The following is a 20,643-nucleotide window of genomic DNA, read 5'->3' as shown; positions in this document are numbered from 1 at the left end:
AATGCACGTTTCGGCCGATTTTCAGCTTAAAGAGAGAACTTTTTCCTTACCTAACTGCTTTTCGTACAATCCAAATGCCGATTGACATTTGGACTGCGTGCAGGTTGGTGAGGTAAGGGGAACAGCACAAGCTAAATCGACCGAAATGTACATTTTTTGCCGAGCCCTGATTTACGTGATTACGGAACCCCGCGGCAACTTCATTTCGATATTTATTAAATTAAACGTGATATTTTTTTTTAATATATTTCGAAGCTATTATTTCAAACATTTCAATACACGAGAAATGTGGCAATAACGAATGTTTAATTGCAGAATTTATGTCAAAGGCGTTATGGATAATCGAGTAACACGAATAAATTAAAAAATCTACTCGATTATTACTTTAAACAATCAATACTATATGAGAAATAATGTGTGCCGACATATATATATTTTCAAACACGTCCGTTTCAGCTTCAATGAAATGTGGCGAATGTTTGAAGATTCGACGTGAGATCCGTCGCATTGTCGCACTACCCGCCCGCCACTAATGACAACACCGGGGTGCTTCGGGGCCCCTATCATAATTCGCAGCTTCTGGTTTTCTCTCGAGGGTTGTTGACACAATGCGGGCGCCTTACCGCAGCCCTATTCGTGCCTAAGACCGCCGAATATCAATAACGATAGAGAGAAAGAGGACCGTAAGAAACGAGAACGAGTGTCCGTGGATCAACGATCCTCGGACACATCGTTTTGAGGATGTTCTTGCGAGACCCGATCGTGACGGGATCAAAGGAAACGTTTTGTCCTAATGACCACCCCGTATACATTGTTCGAACACCCGTAGCACCCGCGGGGATCTTGCTCCCGCGGTGACTACAATCAAATCGAAGATCTCTGATATCAGCCTGTTGCCAGATATTACGAAATCGTTGCTCGAGCACGTCAAAAGTGTTAAGTACAAAAGATTCGTTTGAATAATTAAGTCAAACCCAAAGATTTCATGAATTTCTTTCATCAGTAAAAAATTAAAATTTAAAAAATTTGATTATATATCGATTATACATTATTAATTTGTAACAAATATTTTCTTGTAACTTTTTAGAATCCTGTACTTATACATAATTTATTTTTTGTCCTTATTTTATGTAAATGTCCAATTTCGTTCACAAATCGAAAGTTACCAATGTTATTTACCTTCAGTGTAAATACTGGTACATTATTTGCATATGTTTCGTAAAAGTTTTACTCGAATGTATGGCCACAAGGCAGACACGGGGGATCAGTTGGAATAATGATCGCGATTTCTTACCCTAAAAAGCATACCCCAGGCGACGCGCACGCGGAACAATTAATCTAAATGTCACCAGGAGTTAATTTATACGGCTGCGCGATCGTATATCAAGCGCTATCTTCTTCGGATATTCTCCAGGGGATAGGATATATAAAGCGTTTTCCGTTAACTAGCGCCGTGGCCTTTATCAACCCTTCAACGGGTGTTTCCTATCGTTACCTTCTCCTAACTTTACTCCACGCCAGAACCATTTCACAGTTTAATTACTTCCAAACGAAAATGGCACTTCAACGTACAATAAATAAATAATGAGCACAGGGTCGCATCACGGACAAATAGTAATTCACAGAGGCTTTTATTCTCGCGCAATCTATCCTTAAAAACGTATTCAAAATTAAAGATTATGAAATTCTAATTGAAATAAAAATAAAATCAACGTGTCGAACTTTTGCTTTCACTTTTAAGAATAAAGAATTTCGTTTTGCAAAAACTAGGAAACATTTTTCTTTCTGTGATAACTTTTTTAGCATTTTCACCATAATACATTTCGCAGATTCTAACTGTGCTACCGATAAGTGAAATGTTCCGCCTCGTTAGTACCTTTTCCTGTTTCCTTATTGTATCGTCTTGTATCGTCTCGAATCGGCGTATTCCCGTAACTGTAAATCGACCTCTGCGCTTCCTACATCGCGACTCGCGACATCGCCGCGACTCGTTATCCAATGGTGCACGCCGCGGATGTACCCAAGTATCGCGCGGCTTTCTCTGCGGTCGCGTGCAAAAACCGGTAGAAACGTTTTACCATTAATCACAGACAATGAAAGTAACATCGACGTGATCCTCAATCGTTTAACATCATCTCCAATCTTGCCGTCGCTGTCGCCGTCGGCATGGACCGTGGCGAGCTGTCGTCACCGCAACATTAATATTTATCATAAAATCACATTTCTTGCCACCGCGCGCATTTTACTACCCATATCACTGCCATCTTTACGCAAGACACCCGCATGAATTATTACGTGTACCTCGAACGAGCACCAATAAAACGCGCCAGAGTCGAAGATATTGACCCGTGTGTGTCGTCAAGTCTCGTTGCTTCTGCAATATCTCGGGATGCAGGAAAATATCTAGTTTTTTACAGCCGATATACATATAACGTATTAGTAGATAAATTAAATTCAAAAAAGTAAGAACACATTATCTTCCCTCGTAAAATAGTCATACTTTAAGCAATTGCGACGCGGAGAGGGAGGGGGGGGGAGAGAGGAACAGTGGAAGCAATTAATGCCAAACTTCGCGATAATCATCGGCAATAAAGTGGCGAGTTCGTCTTTCGATAGTCCACCTTTCCGCACTGGTGGAAGAGAGCGGACAGTCGTCGACGCGACGACGAGCGAGCGTTCGCCATTTCGCGTCGCAATTAGCAATAAAGCTCGAGCCGGCGTAATTGTAAACAGAAGGTACTTCGCGCGACGATAAATCCCATTCGCGAGCCTCGCTACGCGAGTCATTCTCGTTATTTTATTCCGTTTAATTAATTCCGCGCAGTAAAACTATCGTAAAAGCGCGACTGACGATCGGCGGTGGCGCGAGCTCTCCGACCCCGCGGGAGCATCCGACTGCATTTTCGTGGCGCAGTTTCCTGGAGCTCTTGCCATGAAAATCCTCGGAGAACGAGAGCGTTTTCCGGCTCGAGGTCACATCTCGACATACATTGTGACGGCGGCGGAAGCACGTCGCGACCCCGTAGCCTTCCTTTCCTCCTATTCAAAGATAAGATCGTAATTTTAACGAGGTGGCGTGGCTCGCATTCCAAGAGCGGCTGTACAACTGAGTTCCGCGACTATCGACTTCCCTGTTCGGTCTCTTGGCCTTCCCTTCTCCTCCCCTTCTCACGATGCCTCTTCTCTTCTCTCTTCCCGTTCGCGTCGATAAAATTTTTTCTCATTGTCATCCGGACCCAATGAAGATATTAACTGTCCTCGCAGCGGAATATCTCTAATTACTGGAAGCTCGTGGGCCCTCCTGCGCGATCGCGCAGCTCCTTTCATAAAATCTTTATCGTCCTGGTATTTAGAGTTCGGCTGCCAATAGCGAATCGCTCGAGCGGTCGTAACACACCGCGATTTCATGCTACTTTACGGAGAGAAGGGCTCGTATGTATCTGCGGAGAGGATCGTTCGCACTGCGTTTTCGTTTTCTTTCGTGGAACGAGGATATTATTAATTGCGACGGGACGGGGTCCGCGCGTGTGCCTTATCGTGTCTCTCGCTCCTTTATTAATCCTCGAAGGGTTTATTATACGCGGCGAGGAAGCCGGGTGTAATGAGGTGCGATGCGTTTAACATCGTGCGTGACGTGAGCGGTAAGTGGTAAATGCTATTTTGCAAGTGATTACACGATGAAATGTACCGCGTCCATTATATGAGTCTCCTACGCTCTCTCTTTAGTCTGTCTTATATCCCGACAGTCTATCGATCGAAATAGAATCGCGTAATATATAGGAATGATATATTTAAAAGAATATTCCGAACATATGTTAAACATACAGACGGAATGTTTTATTTTGTTTCCAATAAATCGACAATTAAATCGAGAAATAAATATAAAACTCTTTGAAAACTGGTGGAAATGCGAGCCAATGTATTGAACAGTCGCTCCTTCAAACCACGTCTGTTTTCTACGTCTGTTTTTAAAAATTCGTCGAGCATTGCGCGACGCTCATGTCGAGTGCGCGCAAAACGTTTCGTCGAGAACGTGCCGCTACCGGCTTAATTAAATTACGACCACGGGCAGAGGTGCAGCCGAGGATCGCTCGGAACAGCGCGCGGAAAGCACAAAGACCTCTCAGGACACAAAGCGAACGATTGTTCGGATTGCGCGCGCGAGGCTCGTTACCATGTCGCTCGTCACTCATAAATCGCCTCGTTCCGCGTGTGCACCCGCCAAGCCCTCGGAACGCACACGACGACGACGACAACGACGACGACGACGACGACGACGGCGATGACGACGACGACGACGACGACGAGAGGCTGAGAAAGAAGAAGCGTGTCCGCGCATTCGGCATACCGCCGCAGAGAGAAGTGTCAGCTGTAACTTTTATTGGTTATAAAAGCTCGCGATATTATGCTGAGCCCGAGTAAATACGTTTATGCTTCCCTCCGTCCCTCTCCCCTACCAGTAACGGATTTTTCAATGGGCGCAAAAACGCACCTTTGTACTTGATACGTAAAATGAACAGGTTTTCCCTACGTGGAATATTTTTTTTCTCGATAAAAAATTGTACAAAACATTTTTTTTTATATCGACTTTACTCATTTTCCGTTACCCAAAATAATTCGTTATTTTATATAAATATATTACGCATTAGTTTTTTTTTATCATAATTATATTACAAAAATCATTCTGCGTGTATGTAATAATGGACAATTTTTTATTTTGTTAATAATTTATATTATTTTTACCTCAGTAATTTTATCGATCGTTGCTGTGGGATTCCGCATTCGCTAAACCCGCCACTGTTTCGTATCACCCCCTTACGCCCTCTGACACTTTGAGGATGGCCCCCGACGCTTTTTCTCTTCCGACCTTATCAATCTAATACATTTCATATTTTATGGTTCCATTCGAGGAGAGAGAAAGCACGTTCGCCGTCTTTACGGACGCGCGTTCTACTGCACCTTGTGTCTTGCATTAATCTTACGGAGGGAAGAAGGAGAGATAGAGGAGCGACGGGAGGCAAATTGGATGCCTTTTGACACAGGAGCGGATGAATCATCCGCGAGAGAGTCTTGGGGATTCGTCCCGCCCGACAGGTCGACGCACTCCAACCCGTGAGCGATAAGCAACACTTTGTAGCGTCCGTGAAACGAGTCTCGCTCGATTCAAGAGAACGAAAATCTACCGCCGGCTTTCGAGATTGCGCCCGTAATCGCGATCGGCGCGAACGTTCGCGAACACTCTCGTACCTCGAAATGAGATTACAGTGCGATGGATCTCGCTCACACGCCGCTGCACGATTGTGAAAGAAATGCGAAAGGCGCCGCCGTCGCCTGGCCTTTCTATTATAGTCCTCTGATCAATAATTGCGAAAACTTAATGATATTCTCGCAATCGACCGCCTTAAACCCGAGAGTAAGTCACTTAGGATGTTTTTTAACGGTAAGTATCTGAAGCTCACAATCAGTATAGTAATTTTCGTTATTGCTTGAGAATGTGCACTTTTTTACTATTTATTTCTCCGTTTACTTTTTTTAAAAAAATACTGAATATTAATTTGTGTATGTAACGATCTTAAATTATAGAACGGATGATCGTTTACGCGAAAAAATTAGATGGCCATTCTCGGGTTAAGTGTTCGCATTTGTCACAACTTTTTCCCGAATGCGCTCCTTGCAATTTGCAACCCAGCCACGAGTGAAATTCGTTATTACTTGCTATACTTAAAGAGATACCCTCTTATCTTATATTTGCAAATGCAACGAGTGCACTCGCAATACACCGAGTTACGGTTCGCGCTTCGATTTCGTATCTTTTGTATTTTTCAGTACATCGCGTGGAACAGAATAACCCTTTTAAATGCTTATTACTCTGTCAACGCACTAAAAGCTTCGATAACGCGATAAAAGATATACGGCACGCGGCGGCATAGACTACGCACTGGCGTGTAACGAATAAAATAATTACATGCACGCGCGAGCTCGTTGAACAAACTTGCTTGTTCGATTTTTCGCGTGCAAAATTTGCAAGAATAATATTTGAAATAATTCTGAAAATTTAATAATATTTCTCATTAAATGTCTAATTTCTTCTCCGTTAAATTTTCACATTAATTATATTCATTTCGACAAATATATATAATCATACCTGGGCAAATGTGTACGACGGAGAAAACGATTGCCTGATTGAAATCCTTCGGTGTTACGTAACGCGCCATTACGTCCCAGGAGTATCGGACATAGCTCAGGCTGCGGTGCCTGATGCATCCACGTCGAGCGATCAAATAGAAGCGGAATCAAATAGAACGCAACGCGACGGTGTTTAGTATTCCGGCGTGCCTATGAAACGTCCGAAACACGTGCATTATACCGTCCGAGATACGACCGACGGACAACCGATCGCTGGATTGCGCGGATATCCGGTCTAATTCCGTCTGGCTAGCTAGGTGTACGATCACAGACGGCGGGCAATAAATAGGACAGCAGGTTTCGTCGTCCGCATCGGTACCACCGGGCAATTGCCTCCAGGTGGCCATGCTGTTATGACGTAATAACCCAAGGCAACCTAACGCTAATTCACAGGCGAGTAGCCTGGTATCGTGACTGGTGATATTAGGTAGGGTTCCGACATGGCGTGCAGGTCGATGGCATCCGTCGCGTCGTAGATGCTACCGGAGGATCGTCCATCCCGATTCACCTGACGCGCGTTAACGTCACTAGATGCGTCTAGATATCCGATCCTGCCCGGTCGTACTCGAAGATACGCGTCACCTCTTGATCGAGAGTAAATATTCTATCGACCACAAATTCTATTAACCACAGAGGCGGAAATTCAGTTAGTTGATTGAATGTCGCAATGGTAGCAATTTAGATAAAAATTCTTATTTCATAAACCCTTGAAAGATTAATTAATTTCTTAACTGAAACTTTTAATCGATTCATAATAATTTTACTTGCTATTTATGCATAACGGATATTATTGCAAAATCTTGTTCAGTGTCCGTTATTTATTAAAATTACTGAATTTCCACAGGAAATGTTTGTGTCGAAAAAAAAAACTATCCTCTGTAGCACGCTCGGAAAAATATGAAAAATCCCACGTTTCGGTGCAAAATTCGTAGATACGCAGTAATAAATCTCTCGGCGACCTATAGCTGCAGGGGGTACTCTCCGTTACGAGCGAGAAAGAGAGAGAGAGAGAATGAGAGAGGGAATCGGCAATCATAGTGCATCGGATCGTTTTTCTCGCGTTAGGTACACGCTTTAAAACGCAATCAGCGGCACTCGTGCGCAACTGTGCCGAACGCAATCACGATCAAATCTATCGATCTCCCGGCCGATCATATCAGCGCGGGCGCGCGCAAAAACCCTTATGCGCGGACAATCAATACTGTCATTTAACAGTTCGCGGAGCGCGTACCCACTTTCCATTTTCTTAACGAATAGACTTTGCTAGACACACCTGCGCGCCAATACGTCCATTCGCCTGCCAGTGTTTACAGTTATTTCCTCGCGTTTGTGTTTTACGGGTACATTTTAGCCGCATAACGTACTCCCAATGAGAGAAGCTAATAATCCCGGTGCGCTATGTTTCTTAATAACGTAATAAAAGTCGTCTAATATCTGCGCTACTTCGATGTAACGCGAATGAAAAAGGGAGGAAGAAAAGGATAGTCTCAAATTGCTGGCGATCGATATAACTCGTTCGCGTTAAAAACAAAAAAAAAGAAAGGAAGATACTCGGAGCGTCTTATAAAATACGATATAATATTTCAGGAAATAATTTGACTGCGGATCCATGCAAGTTTTTTTCAGCGTTCGTGACTGTGCAACTTCCGCGGCACGGAGCCGCGGGCTACTTCAGGTGAGCTGATGCTTCGCGTCTATCAAGGCCACTGAACTTGCTACTTGAACCTAGAGCGCCGCAACACTGCGGTTTTTGCGGTCGCATAGATTTTATAACGTTTCTCTCGGTCTTAGCCCGCCTCCTCCGGAGAGGCCTCCCGGCCGCGCCGCGCCGCCTGCCGTCCCTTTTACAGTGCTCTTATTAGCGCCGGGTTGTGTACGCACTCTCCGACTCTCCGCCGCTCCGCACCGCGCCGCGGCAATCTGTCGAGATGGTAATGATAACTCGCTCCTTGATTTCCTGGTGCGGCCTGCTCGGCACGAGCCCCGACCTGCTCCGCGTGCTCTCGCGCGCGGTTAATGGACGATACGAAACAAAGAGACGAAGAAAGACGAGAGGACGACGGCGGCCGACACGCCCTGGCCAGGGGGCGAAATCTTCCGAGAAGCGATCGTGATTACCGCACGCGAAACTCGGAAGCTGCTCCGGAGCCAGGGCACCGTTTTCATAATATGCCAGCTCGAGAGAGAAAGAGAGAGAGAGAGAGAGAGAGAAGAGAGACAGGGAGAAGGCGAGAGACCAGTTGGCAATAATTATCAACGGCAGTGAGTAATAACCGGGGAGGGAATTCGAGCAAGAAAATATCGAGCGCAACGTGTATACGCAAGAGCGATTAGAGAGTTTTTCGTTATCGCGCCTCGCGAGATCTCCACGCGCGCTTTCAATCCCCACGTGTAATTTCGCGCGGCGCGGCGCAGTAGGCGAGTAGACGTGAACGATCGTGAACGTTTTGGGAAAATTGCGCGGTACGTCTCTTGTCGCACACAATTGAGCATCTCCTCTTCTCGAGAAAACTTTCATCCGGATCGCATAACTGAAAAGCTATAATAAAACAGAAACTACTCGCAGCGAGATTGAGCACTTGGGATTTGTTCGAGCATTCGAATGTTTAGCAGTGGCTTTTCTTTCCCGGTCGGCCGATTCGTTTTCAGCGCGCTTCATTTAGCGAAAAGTTCCGCCCCCTCTGGAAAGGAAGGAAGAAAGAAAGAACTTTTCACAGTGAGGACTCGAGAGAAATTGTCGCGAAATCTTTCGCCGCCTCATTTGAGGCTGCCTACGAAATACGACCTACCCGAAGTCTGTCACAGGGTCTGACAGTTCCAACGATTTGAATATTGCCGAGGAACTCGGTCGTTGCCTGCAGAATTACCCCGGTTCTCCTCCCGAGAGATCATTGCTTCCGCTCAATTGTTAGAGATTATCGAGCCGTTACGCGCGATTCTTCTTCTTACGCCGAGAGCACTCCTTGAATATTTTTAGTCACGTTTCATTCTTTTGCATTATCTTACGTTTAAGAATGACAACAAAAGTGGTATGGAAAATTCTTTAAATAATTATTATGAGAAAGAGAGAGAGAGAGAGAGAGAGAGAGAGAGACAAAGAAAGATTAAAATAATAAATCACAGACGTGACTAAAATGTTAATTGAATGTTACACATTTAAACAAATTTTTTATGTCGCTCGTGTAAAGCACCAAGATTATTATAGCCGGTGACATTTAATTGAGGTAACGAAAAGAATTTCAAGTATGTTAGTAATTTCTCTAGGATAGTGAGTACATATTACAGAGAGTGTACTCGGCTTATGAGAAATATTCTGCAATAACCGTCGGTATGAAAAACTAAAGTGGTAGATAAGGGCTTGCCCGACTGTAATGGGCCGGAACGAGCGGAGGATTCTACCGTCGTCCAAAGTGCGCGTATTTGTACTCTACTTTGTGGCAGCCAAACGCAAAAGCTCTCTCCCGCTTTCCTGTCTCCCCCAGTGACGCCTGATCCCATCCTCGAAAACCCGTGGCTGCGCCGTAATTAACGATTACAAAGTATTTCGTACAGATGATTATCAGTCTGCGCCGGATGCACCGGCAGTCCCACTCCATAACTTCCGAGACTTTGATGTGCACACCGACTCTTGTTTCCTACCCTATTGTGTTGGCTCTTACAATCGCCCGTGATGTCTATACAGGGTGTTAAGAAAAAGAGTTGGAAAATTTAAAAGTGCGTAATAGCAATCGGCTGAAGCATTACGGCAACTTTCAACACGTGTTATAAATATTATAAATATATTTTTTCAACTCTGTTATAAATATTATAAATATATCTCGTAATAGTGACCTAAGTAATAAAAATAATCGATTTTCTGCTATTATCGTTTTTCAACCAATAATCAACTGCTTCTTTTTTGTTACATACATGTACATATTTCGGAGTTCTAGAATTTCAAAACGTACCTATTTTAAATATTTATAGTTTGTCAATAATAAAATTCAAAATAATATTTTAACTTGGGATTTTATTAACATATAATGAGATTAGTGTTAAGTAAAAAATATCAGTCTTTTTAATAAACATGTCAAATAAATTCAAAAATACTATTTCACTTTGTACTATTATCATATACGCAGCCAATGTATGCGATAACATTGAAATCTTTTTATTTTATATTGATCTTATTTAATTGGTTAATTAATCCAAATTTCTCGATTTATTATTTACCAATAATATACGTTTTTGAATCCAGAATTCTTTTTTTCAACACCCCGTAGATATTGACGCGCAAACAATTGTAGCTGATCCCTATGTGCGCAACCAGCATCAAAAACCCACAACGTCGATGGAGCACGGAATCGCATGCGCATCGTTCTATGCGCGACTTGTTCATCGAGGGTACGGTGTTTTAATTGACGACCCGCCGACGCAGCACTCTTTTATGCTCGCGTGCAAAAAAAAAAAAGAGCTGAGAATCACCTCGCCGATATGTGCGTATTTCCATCGTGTCCCCGCGCGCCGATGCACTCCGATATCTTCCGCGAAATTACACTCGCCACTCGCGCATTCAGCGAGACGTGATTGCCGAGAAACGGTGTAATCGGGGTGGACACTATATAAGACTACGGTTCAAGTCGGACAGTGCTTTTAAGCGTAACGACATTTGACCAAGTATTGGTGGCACTTTGGGCTCTGTGGAAATGTGAAATGACATACAGCTTGAGAGGCGATTATGAAATAGCGTTGTAAATAGAGCGTCTCTTCGCCGGGATGGATTCGAACGAAGGTTATATCAGCGGAACGCGACTAATTAGGCAAAATTAAGACACACGTTTCCGAGTCCGATCCGCGAATCAATTAATGACTGTCCTGCGCGGCGCGATAGCGCGCAATTTGCGAGCGCGTTTGTACGAGCAAAGGATGCTATATATACGTATATATTTTACCGCGCGGGCACAGAGAGATAGCAACCGCGGATGACGAAGAAAGGAAAAAATTCTGATGATTCAGCGTATCGCGACAGGAAGTATCACCGCGCGTTTCTCTAGCGACTCGGTAAAATCATTTATTTACCATCCGGCGACTCGCTATTAGCGCCAAATGCATAGATAAAGGCTAAAACTGTACATTACGTACATTTTAAGTCCTCTGCCGTACCGTTAAATTTCTTCCGTTAAAATATCATTCATTCCATTTCGCTGATAGTACATATTCACGCAAATGCAGACCTAAGTGATCCTCTTTAAGAACGGAAAGTTTAGAGCGAGAAGTCCATATTTTCAGAAAGCTGGGAGATACATAAAATCAACTTAACTTGAATCGCATGAACTTGGTCTCCTCACTTGCACTGAACTCTTCCAAATGGATGCCACGGCGATCGAGTTTCATTACCCGAAAATCGAGATTAACCGTCGCAACGAAATGTCGCCGAAGAAAGGGACTCGGCGGCAAGTATTGCCACAGCCGGGGGACATTTTATCGCGAGCCGGATTCTACCGTTTCGATTTAGAGGATCCGTGCGAGTGCTCGATTACGCCGCACGGTAGCGGTCGTAAGCGCTGACGAAATTAATGACGTGTCAGGATCATAATGGCGCATCATCATTCCGAGGCGAGGTGTATAAAGCATATGTTTTAAAGCTTCGAGTAATCGTGTCATTAAAGTAGGACCAGGGAGATGCACAATGGACAGCGGCGCGGGGCCGTTAAAGGGGCGCGATTAAATTTAATTATCAAATTTTACGATTATTCGGGGCGCGAGCACGCAGCGCACATTGCGCGTTGCGCGCTCGCAGCGGCGAAGGGTTGCGGCGGCAAAAAAAGCGTATTAGAATTAACCGGGACGAAGCTTTAAGGACCCAATAAAACCATAAAAGTGGAAGGACAAAACGTGTAACGGGTTCTCACGATTGCTATGCCGGCGGCCGCTAGTTCGCCTAAACGTTTCTTATGAACCCCGTAAACTTCTTCAGCGAAGCACCCGGCTGATGGATCAACGTATATTCTGTCGCGCGAATGACAGTCAGAATTACCAAAGTAAAACGCGCAGTATATCAATCGAGAAAGGGTTGTTCACTTTAATCACTGTGAGAACAATGTCTCTTTTCGATCGAGATAAAGAAAGCGACTAAATAAAAGCAGCAAAGTTAAATTTTTATTGACGCGACCTAACAGTCTTTGTTAACTACAATATATCTTTAATATATTCTGCTTACAAAAACGACAAAGAGTTACAACGTTATTTTTAGTTTAATTTAGTAAACTAAATATCACACATTTGTTACTTTATTTCACTTTTTGCATTAAAAGAAACAATTTTGCGTTAATCACGCGTGGCACACAGAGGAAGGGGCAGATCGATTGAAAACAGTTGGAGCGAACGTATCTCGTTAAACGGAACGCTATGATTAAATGGCAGTCCGTAACGCTTTTTACAGCAGCCGATCGCCTTCGCTCTTTTACGCGGCTCATCAAAACGAAGTCAAACTGTCGGATCTGGCTTTGTTTCCGATACCACGCGCACTGGTCTCGGGCGCTCGAAATGTCTCGCGTAAACCGAGGGCTTAATAAAGCCAGGAATCCGGACTATTTCGTTCGTATCCAGCATTCCGTATCGGAGATGGGCGACCGTTTACAGCCTCTCGGTGATCCTCGGTGCGCAAGGACAAAGAGACGAGGAAAAGGGAACGAAGAGAAAGCCGGCGCGGCAGGATAAAATAAAATAAAAAAAAAGAGATGCCCGTTTAACGTACGCGTTTAATGACAGGTTAGAAACAAGCGGGCCCCGATCTGTCTATCCGGGGCGAGTCTCTTTTGGCAGTAAAGCGGGTCCAACTTTATTGCGCGGAAGGTTTCCACGCCGGCCGCCGAACGATTTGGACAGTTGGACGTTTGGCGACCGGTGAATTTCCGGTTTATAAGCGCGTCGTAAGGGCCGCGTAATGCCGCGCCGTTAACGATTAACGATTCATTTAGGAGCGTTTAGTACGGCGAACGGTGATGCTGCGCGAGCGCTATTTCGAACGGCTCCTCTCTAACGCGCTGCGATAACTGGGTCTTTCTCTCTTTCTCTCTTTCTGTGAGCGCACGAACGCTGGTGGAACGATGCAAAAGGCGAGTTTGAAAAATTTTACTTCCGAATTTGCTCTCTACGTTATTGGATATTCACAAATTAGTCCAAATTAAATAAACGGAATAAATCCAATAGAAATAGTAGATTGAAAAATCAGGACGATGTTATCTACAAAAAAGGTTTAATTAAGATTTATTTTAAGATAATTCGAAATTACTTGTAGAATCGTTTATAAACTTTTAGGTTAAATATAATCAAACGCGTAGATTAAATCTTATGTACTGAGAGAGAGAGAGAGAGAGAGAGAGAGAGAGAGAGAGAGAGAGAGAGAGAGAGATAGTGCAGAATGTGTAATGTTTTCGAACAAAGCTACGGAAGGATGTTAATGCTATAATTTCGTAATTCCTTCTGGCCATTAGGATCGCATTAAATCCCCTAAAATACGTGCAGAAGGTAGACAACTCGTTAACGTCGCTCGCGCTCGTATAACGTGTCCATTTCTATCAGAACAGTAAATAGAAAATCGATCCGAAGAGCCAACTTCTCTGCTCATTTATAAAATAAAGAGGAAATTCGACATACGTACCATGATAGAGCACCTCGATATTCGTCGATGGTACCGTCCACCTGTAATTAATATAAATACACATTCAAAACTCAATTATTATCTCACGGCCATTAAATCTTTCTAATTTAATTCACTTCGCTCTCCATAATTCCTATCGCTCGCCAATTTCCACTTGACTCGTCATTCCTCTGTAATTATATACTCGTCAAACAACAAATGAAGATTTCAGATATTTCGCAATTAATTCGATTATTCCCTATTTGACAGCGTCGGCACGGAGATCCAATTAGCGCATCGTCAATTGCGCCCGATACAGCAGCAGCACGCAGTGACATAAAGCCCCGCTGGAAATAAACTACAGGTTGTTCACACCAGTAATAATCGGGTTCTTGTTCGCTGCGCAATTCTTCACTTACCGAGACAGCGGATGACGAAGCAAGAGATATGGAGATAAATGATGCGCACGGTGGACACTGCGTCCGTCGCAGCAGATTACCGTAACCACGATCGCTCAAGCTCGCAATCACAATAAAAAAAAGTAAAAGAGAGAAAAAAGAAAGAAAAAGAGAGACGTCTCCGCTCGCGAAGCTTCGTCATTAAAAGCGGGGCACGAGCCCCGAGTGCCTCTACATTTAAGTACTTATGAGAATATCCCGGCGTTCTCTCTTTCTCGCAATCAATCTTATCGACTGCATTCTCCCGGGTCATTCTACCGGAGTAATCCCGGCGAGACAAAACGACGGCGGAGCCGTCAGAGCGTCGATGAAAGAAGGCGGCTTCTCGGAAGCTGATGGCTCGCCATCGCGTCGTCGCGGCCAAAGAGGAAAAGGGCAATCGGCTAAAACCGTTCGCTAATAGCATAAATCGCGTGCATTTAGCATCCGTGATTTTTCGCGTTTACGTGTAAACGCATTAATGTGTCAGGCGGATCATATCTCGTGGCCATAAGAACCGCTCGTGCTCGCGGTTCTTTTTAAAAGCGCGACCGCGCATACGTGGAACGTGATATGTCGTCCTCGGGCGCGCACGAGTCTTTTTCTTTCCCTTTCATCTTTTCCCTCTGTTTCTTCCTCCTATCGTCTTCCTCACTGTTAATCCGTTGCCGCGCGTACGCGCACGACCATGACGATTTTACACGTGCGCTTTATCGCGGCTAGAGCGCTCGCGCAGCGTCTCTTAACGCCTCTCATAGTTGGCACGCTCTCGCTCTTAAAGCGATTGCGAGCAGGTACTTTGTCTAAGTACACTCGCATAAGACGGCATAAGTGCAAGAGATATCGTTACGCTTTCGTCCTCTCCTTCCTTCCGCGCGCTCGCTCATCGTTGACCCTTTCGCGACGAGGGACAGTCCATTTACCAGTTTTGTATGTACGTACGTACACATGTGTCACGTCCCCATCCCGCGTCGCTTCTTTTCTCGGCGTTCTTTTCTGGAGCGAGGAAAGACGGATATAATGCCGGATAAGACGGATTTCCCGGAGATCCGGCAGCGTTCGCGGGTGGTCTCTCGAGTATTCTCGCGACTTTGATGTAGCTAAAATTCCACCGTAACGATAATGACACGCGCTATCATCCCTCGTATAAGAGATTATTTTGCATGTAATTCTGAAAGTGACTAAAAACGTGAACGTTCGAGAGATATGTGAAAAGTCTTCATCCCAATAATCTTGTATTAGCCGTATATATTTCATGAATGTAATCTCTAAGAGTATTAAAACATGATAAAAACGGTAAGGTAATATTGCAGTAAAACGCTGATTCGACTATTCGTCAGCTTGGATGCGTCATTTGCCGATCAAACGAGCTACTCGAAACTCAATTCTCACAATGCTTCTCGCAAACAGAGAGAAAGCCTTCTTTTTTTTGCTGGATGGCGTACCTCGTTCTCGATTGATGTACTCGTTCTTTATTCGCGTCTGCTCCCATGTCTGGCGAAAGCGCAGCGCTCAGACATAAGGAGCCGGCAGAATAATTAACCCCTTGGGGAGTCTGTCGCTTTGACGATTTTAATAATCTTAAAAGACAGCGGTTTCTGATTAGTACTTTAGCATCCCACGCGGATGCAATCGACAATGCTTCTCCTCGCCGTTCGCCCTATGCACCATCGCAACGCGACACGATTCGGTGTTTGATATTGTCATTCCACCTTCGTGATACATTATAAGAAACACGCTAATTATAATATCAATCTTCCGAGGATACAGTTTTCGATAATTGCTATAAAGTTATAATACGATGTGTTGGACGAAAGCTTTTCGTTCAATTAAGTATTTATGATAATTTGTGTGCGTGAAACACATAAATATGTCAATATTTTTCGCAAGTTATAAATCAATATAATTTTAATTCTCTTTCCACTCCAAGAGATTTCAGATAGCAGATAACGTTGTTCAGAAAATTTGGATCAGTATATAAATCAAATTTTTCAATTCGCAGATAATGACAGAATAAATTAAAACTTCTGACTAAACCGGCAGCGACAGATATTGTGTAATTACGCTGATAAATCTCTCGGCGGTGAATGCGTGGGGAATGCGATAACAATATCAAGTCGGAAGCGTGTGTTCAACTTTAGGTAGCGTACGATACCTTTACCTATAGATACTACGTATGCCACTTTGAGGCATTGACATAAAAGCACTCCCATGCGGCATGACGTAAAGGACGAGCCGCGACATGAAACGACCCTTAGTAGCTGATAACACACGTGAATTATTTTCAAAAGCTAATTTTTGCTACGCCACGCTGGATGTACGTACTCAAAGGCAAAGGACGTTGTTACATCACCCTTCCGGTTCAGCGATATCACATTCAGCTTTTAACGAGCAAAAATGTGGCATTGCCTTTTCTACTATATGTTACATCTCTAACACACACATGTATATGTATGTATTTATACAAATAAAAAAAAAGAACAATATTGAACAATATTACAAAAGAATTGAGGTACAGAGAAATATCATATTTTTATGAAGACAAATAACATTTGTCATCATATTTGTTTATATAACAAATATAATTATTGTTTAAAAATTTGCAATTGAATATATTTGCGTTTGATCGAATTCAGATGTTAATTATGACAAATGCGATAATGAAAAATTCAAATTAGAATTTTTCTCCTCGTTCTATCTCAGATACTTGAGAAGTAATTTACAACATGTCAAGAGGGATTGCGTAATAGCGTTGCGTTTCTTATGAAGCTCGCAGTGGTCACATAATGTTTATGTATAGTGATAAGGTGAAAACTCCGAGCGAATAAAAATCACACAACGGGAGACTGTTCCGTGAGTGCGATAACCCGACGGGTCGAAGACGATTACACAAATCACAGTCGTCGATAGACACAATCAGCGTTTACAAACAAATTGCTTGACCAATCACGCCCGTACAAAGCCCTTCGTTCACTCATCAAGCGCGCATTCGCGGTTTCTTGTGTTATTTCTCATGACTATTATCTATTATATTGCATATTCGTAGCCGAATAAATAGCGTTCATCTCCATGGGGCATAAACCAGTTTAATGTACGTGTTTTATCTCTGGTGTAATTGTTGAACGGATAAAGTATTTTAAACGTTACACTCTCAAATCTATTTTAGACGACTTATAATTCGTCATCTACAGTTTAGACTTGAAAACAAAAATCTATTTATTTATATAATTTCACATGTTATGTAACATATAAAATGTATACAACAAAATACACATATCATATATCAAAATACACAGCATATAAATTTGTAAATAGAATTCTATCCTAAAATCTGACGCAAATTACAGATCGCTCAAAATAGGTTTTATTTGTCTTACTGCGAATAATGTGAAATAAAGCGTTGTAATGTCGGTTAAAAATAACTGGAAATGCCTACAATGATTATTTATAGCCAACTAATTTGGAGATAAATTGCTCTCGTCACTCTCGGCCCCAACTCTTCAAAAGAAAGATAAAGTTTGGCATATGGCAGCCTAAATAGAGAAAGTCGAAGCGCGGTTAACAGCTGCGGCCTGCATTCTGAGACACACGTGCTCGCTCGAGAAATGTCTGTTTCGTCTAATTATTTTTCTGCTACGGCTCGAACGACGCGGACGTGCTTTTGACAAGTAAACCCTCGCCATGACAAATGTACGTATCGGAATATTGCAACGGTCATTTCACACGAGATAAATCAGCGTGGAAATAAACATATAACGTAACGTGTCTCTGAATCAAGACTTTTTTTTAATTGCATTCGTTTATTTCGCATCTTCTACACATGCAACGCGAACGAGATGTCTCACGCCGTATATATACTCGTATACATGTACACAAAAGAAGAAGCGTTTTTATTTCTTTCAATCCCGTAGCTCGCGAGACGAATCGTTATCGGCGATCATTACGATTCCCCGCGGTGCACAATAAGGAGGCCCCCAAAGCGTGCGTCGGAAGTGGAAGCGAACGCGAAGCGATTTAAATATGAAGTGCTTCGGGATCCCCGGCGCTCTCGAGGAATCGTCCAAGTGACGGAGAATGATTACGCTAATGACACGGCCGTGGAGCGAGGACGGGGGTGGTGGTGGTGGTGGTGGTGGCCGAAGGGAATAGGGACGCCTTAACAACGGGATAGGTGCAGACTGGTACGACATTCCGCGCGGCACGCGATCCCAACATCAACAACATCGACTGCGCCTCGCGAGGCCGCGTCGGCTACGACCCGACGCGACGGCCCGTCCGCGATATGCGGATATGCCCCGGCTACTTTTATCGGGGTCTCCCTTTTTTATTACGTCGCCACGGAACATCGCCCGGACGTACGATTTCGCTTTTATTGCGTATACATGCTCGCCTCGAACCTGGACGTCGCCGTCGTGCCCGTCTCGCGCTGACTTATCGCTGACTATCCCCGCCACGCCCGCACAGGTGCGCCGCGCAAGATGGAAAGGGGAACGGGGAATCTCCCGTACATGCATCGGCGAGAAACGATGAAGAGCGTGGATGATACGCGTGCAAATCCGCGGTGCACGGTGTTAAGTGTTAAACCGACATGGAAACGGGTCATTGGACTCTCGTGTATGCAAAGGGCGAGGAGAAGCGTTTCAGACGGCGACGGGTATACCGCACGATGACACGCAGATATGATCGTTCACGGAGTGAGCTATCCCTCTCTTACGAACCGTGAAGAACGTACATTTAGCACTGCTATGTGAGAAATCAACAAGATTTTCGCTTCTTGTTATCTTCGAATGTCATATAATATTCATATTATTTTTTTAATTTTAATCAATTAAAAAGAAGTGCCGTTTCAGGAAGAAAAATCTTCTTCCGACACGCACCTATAGTTTTTCTCGTGTGGCGCGGTCGTCACAGATTAGTTGATTACGATCAAATTTCAAGTGCTACTCAAGCTACCCTTGCCCTTCCTTCTCTCCCCCCCAATTCAACGTTAGTCATGGAACAAGCGGAGTGAATAATGGCAGTATTATTCAAATAACGCGTCGTGCTTCACAACTTCCGTAATTTTTTGCGGAAGCACAAAGACAGAACGGCGCATTAGCGGTCACGGACAAATCACTGTGTACTCGCGTGTGTGCTCACATGAAGAATTCATGTACATGTACATTTACCCATTTCACCGAACGATGTTTTCTATCAAACTCATCGAGAGGCACAATTTGCAGAAGATGACCGAACAAAATAGAAAATAATAACGGAATTAAATACCTTGTTAGGTTTTGTTAAAAATTAAAAAAATTAATGAAGTTTTTTCAGAGGGAAAGGGTTAATGTAGATGCTAGTAAACATCAAGTATTATTAAATTAATTTTAATTTAATAAAAGTGATATTATTAACTCTTATTCGATTATAACTGTGTTATATGACCGAAAGTAACGGCGCGCAGTTTGGTTGAGTCTGAGAAAGTATATAAAATCACACGTATACTTAAAGCACTGAGATCCAGCTATGACCGAATAGGCCTTCTTATTTAGATTGTATGTTACATGTATCGGTCAAATATCTTTTTAGTTTAAAATTAATAAAATCAAACGCTGTTGTTCATCATTATTTTGCAATTATTGTTATATTCCTAAAATATCTGATGCCACGTAACATTCCAATTACAATAAAATAAAGTCATTTTCAGATAATAAAATTTAGGTAGACTAATACAGTTAAGTATTTGTTGTTTTATGAATTGTGAAATGAGAATCATAGTTATTTTACGACACAAACATTATAAATGTATACCTAGGTTAGTTAATGACAATTTCACACGATGTTCGTCGAAGCTAGGTTGGCCGAGCGGTTAAGGCGCCAGACTTAAGATCTGGTTCCCATATGGGAGCGTGGGTTCGAACCCCACACTTAGCAAACTTTTTTTTTTTCTTCGGAAATTATTATTTGATATTTTATAAAGCAAATAACGACGAATTGCTTATTTAATTTTTTAACACTCTATTTAGATATATATATTTGATTAAGATTGAAACAATAAATAGCTGTATAAATAATATTTTTGTTCTAAAACGTTATAAAATATTTGTTACGTACAGATTTATAATTGTCATTAATTATATCTCGAGTGAACATGAGGCGTTTTCAAGACATTTCCGCGAAAAGATAAATGACGGTGGCTTTCGATGTAATCGGATTCGAAATGACTTCGGTCTAAAGACTGATGGCGCTGATAATTGCGCCGGGTATAAATAAATGACCCGATGAATAGTCATAGACAATTAGAAAGCGCGAGATAAACCGACGCAATTTCGTGCGGTACCAGTTCCAAGTGGCTAATCTCACAATAGAGCAGAATTAATAGCAATTTCATTACGATTAAATTATGTACGGCAGTACAAA

General features: G+C 43.0%; 1 long non-coding RNA gene and 1 other non-coding gene across 2 annotated transcripts in view; one reads left to right on the top strand and one right to left on the bottom strand.

Moving 5' to 3' along the window:
- The window catches only part of LOC105193153, a 340,949-nt gene that overhangs the window by 189,902 nt on the left and 130,404 nt on the right, over nt 1-20,643 (bottom strand). Inside the window, exon 4 of the long non-coding RNA XR_850576.3 lies at nt 13,829-13,869. This is a non-coding gene — a long non-coding RNA (uncharacterized LOC105193153). The remainder of the gene's footprint in view (nt 1-13,828; nt 13,870-20,643) is intronic.
- Trnal-uaa lies at nt 20,075-20,157 on the top strand. Its single transcript has one exon. It is a non-coding gene; the product is annotated as a tRNA-Leu (tRNA).

Source organism: Solenopsis invicta, chromosome 3 (genome assembly GCF_016802725.1).
Source record: "Solenopsis invicta isolate M01_SB chromosome 3, UNIL_Sinv_3.0, whole genome shotgun sequence".
NCBI lineage: Eukaryota > Metazoa > Arthropoda > Insecta > Hymenoptera > Formicidae > Solenopsis > Solenopsis invicta.
Note: the sequence above shows the minus strand (reverse complement) of the source record. Positions and strands in the feature narration are given on the sequence as shown.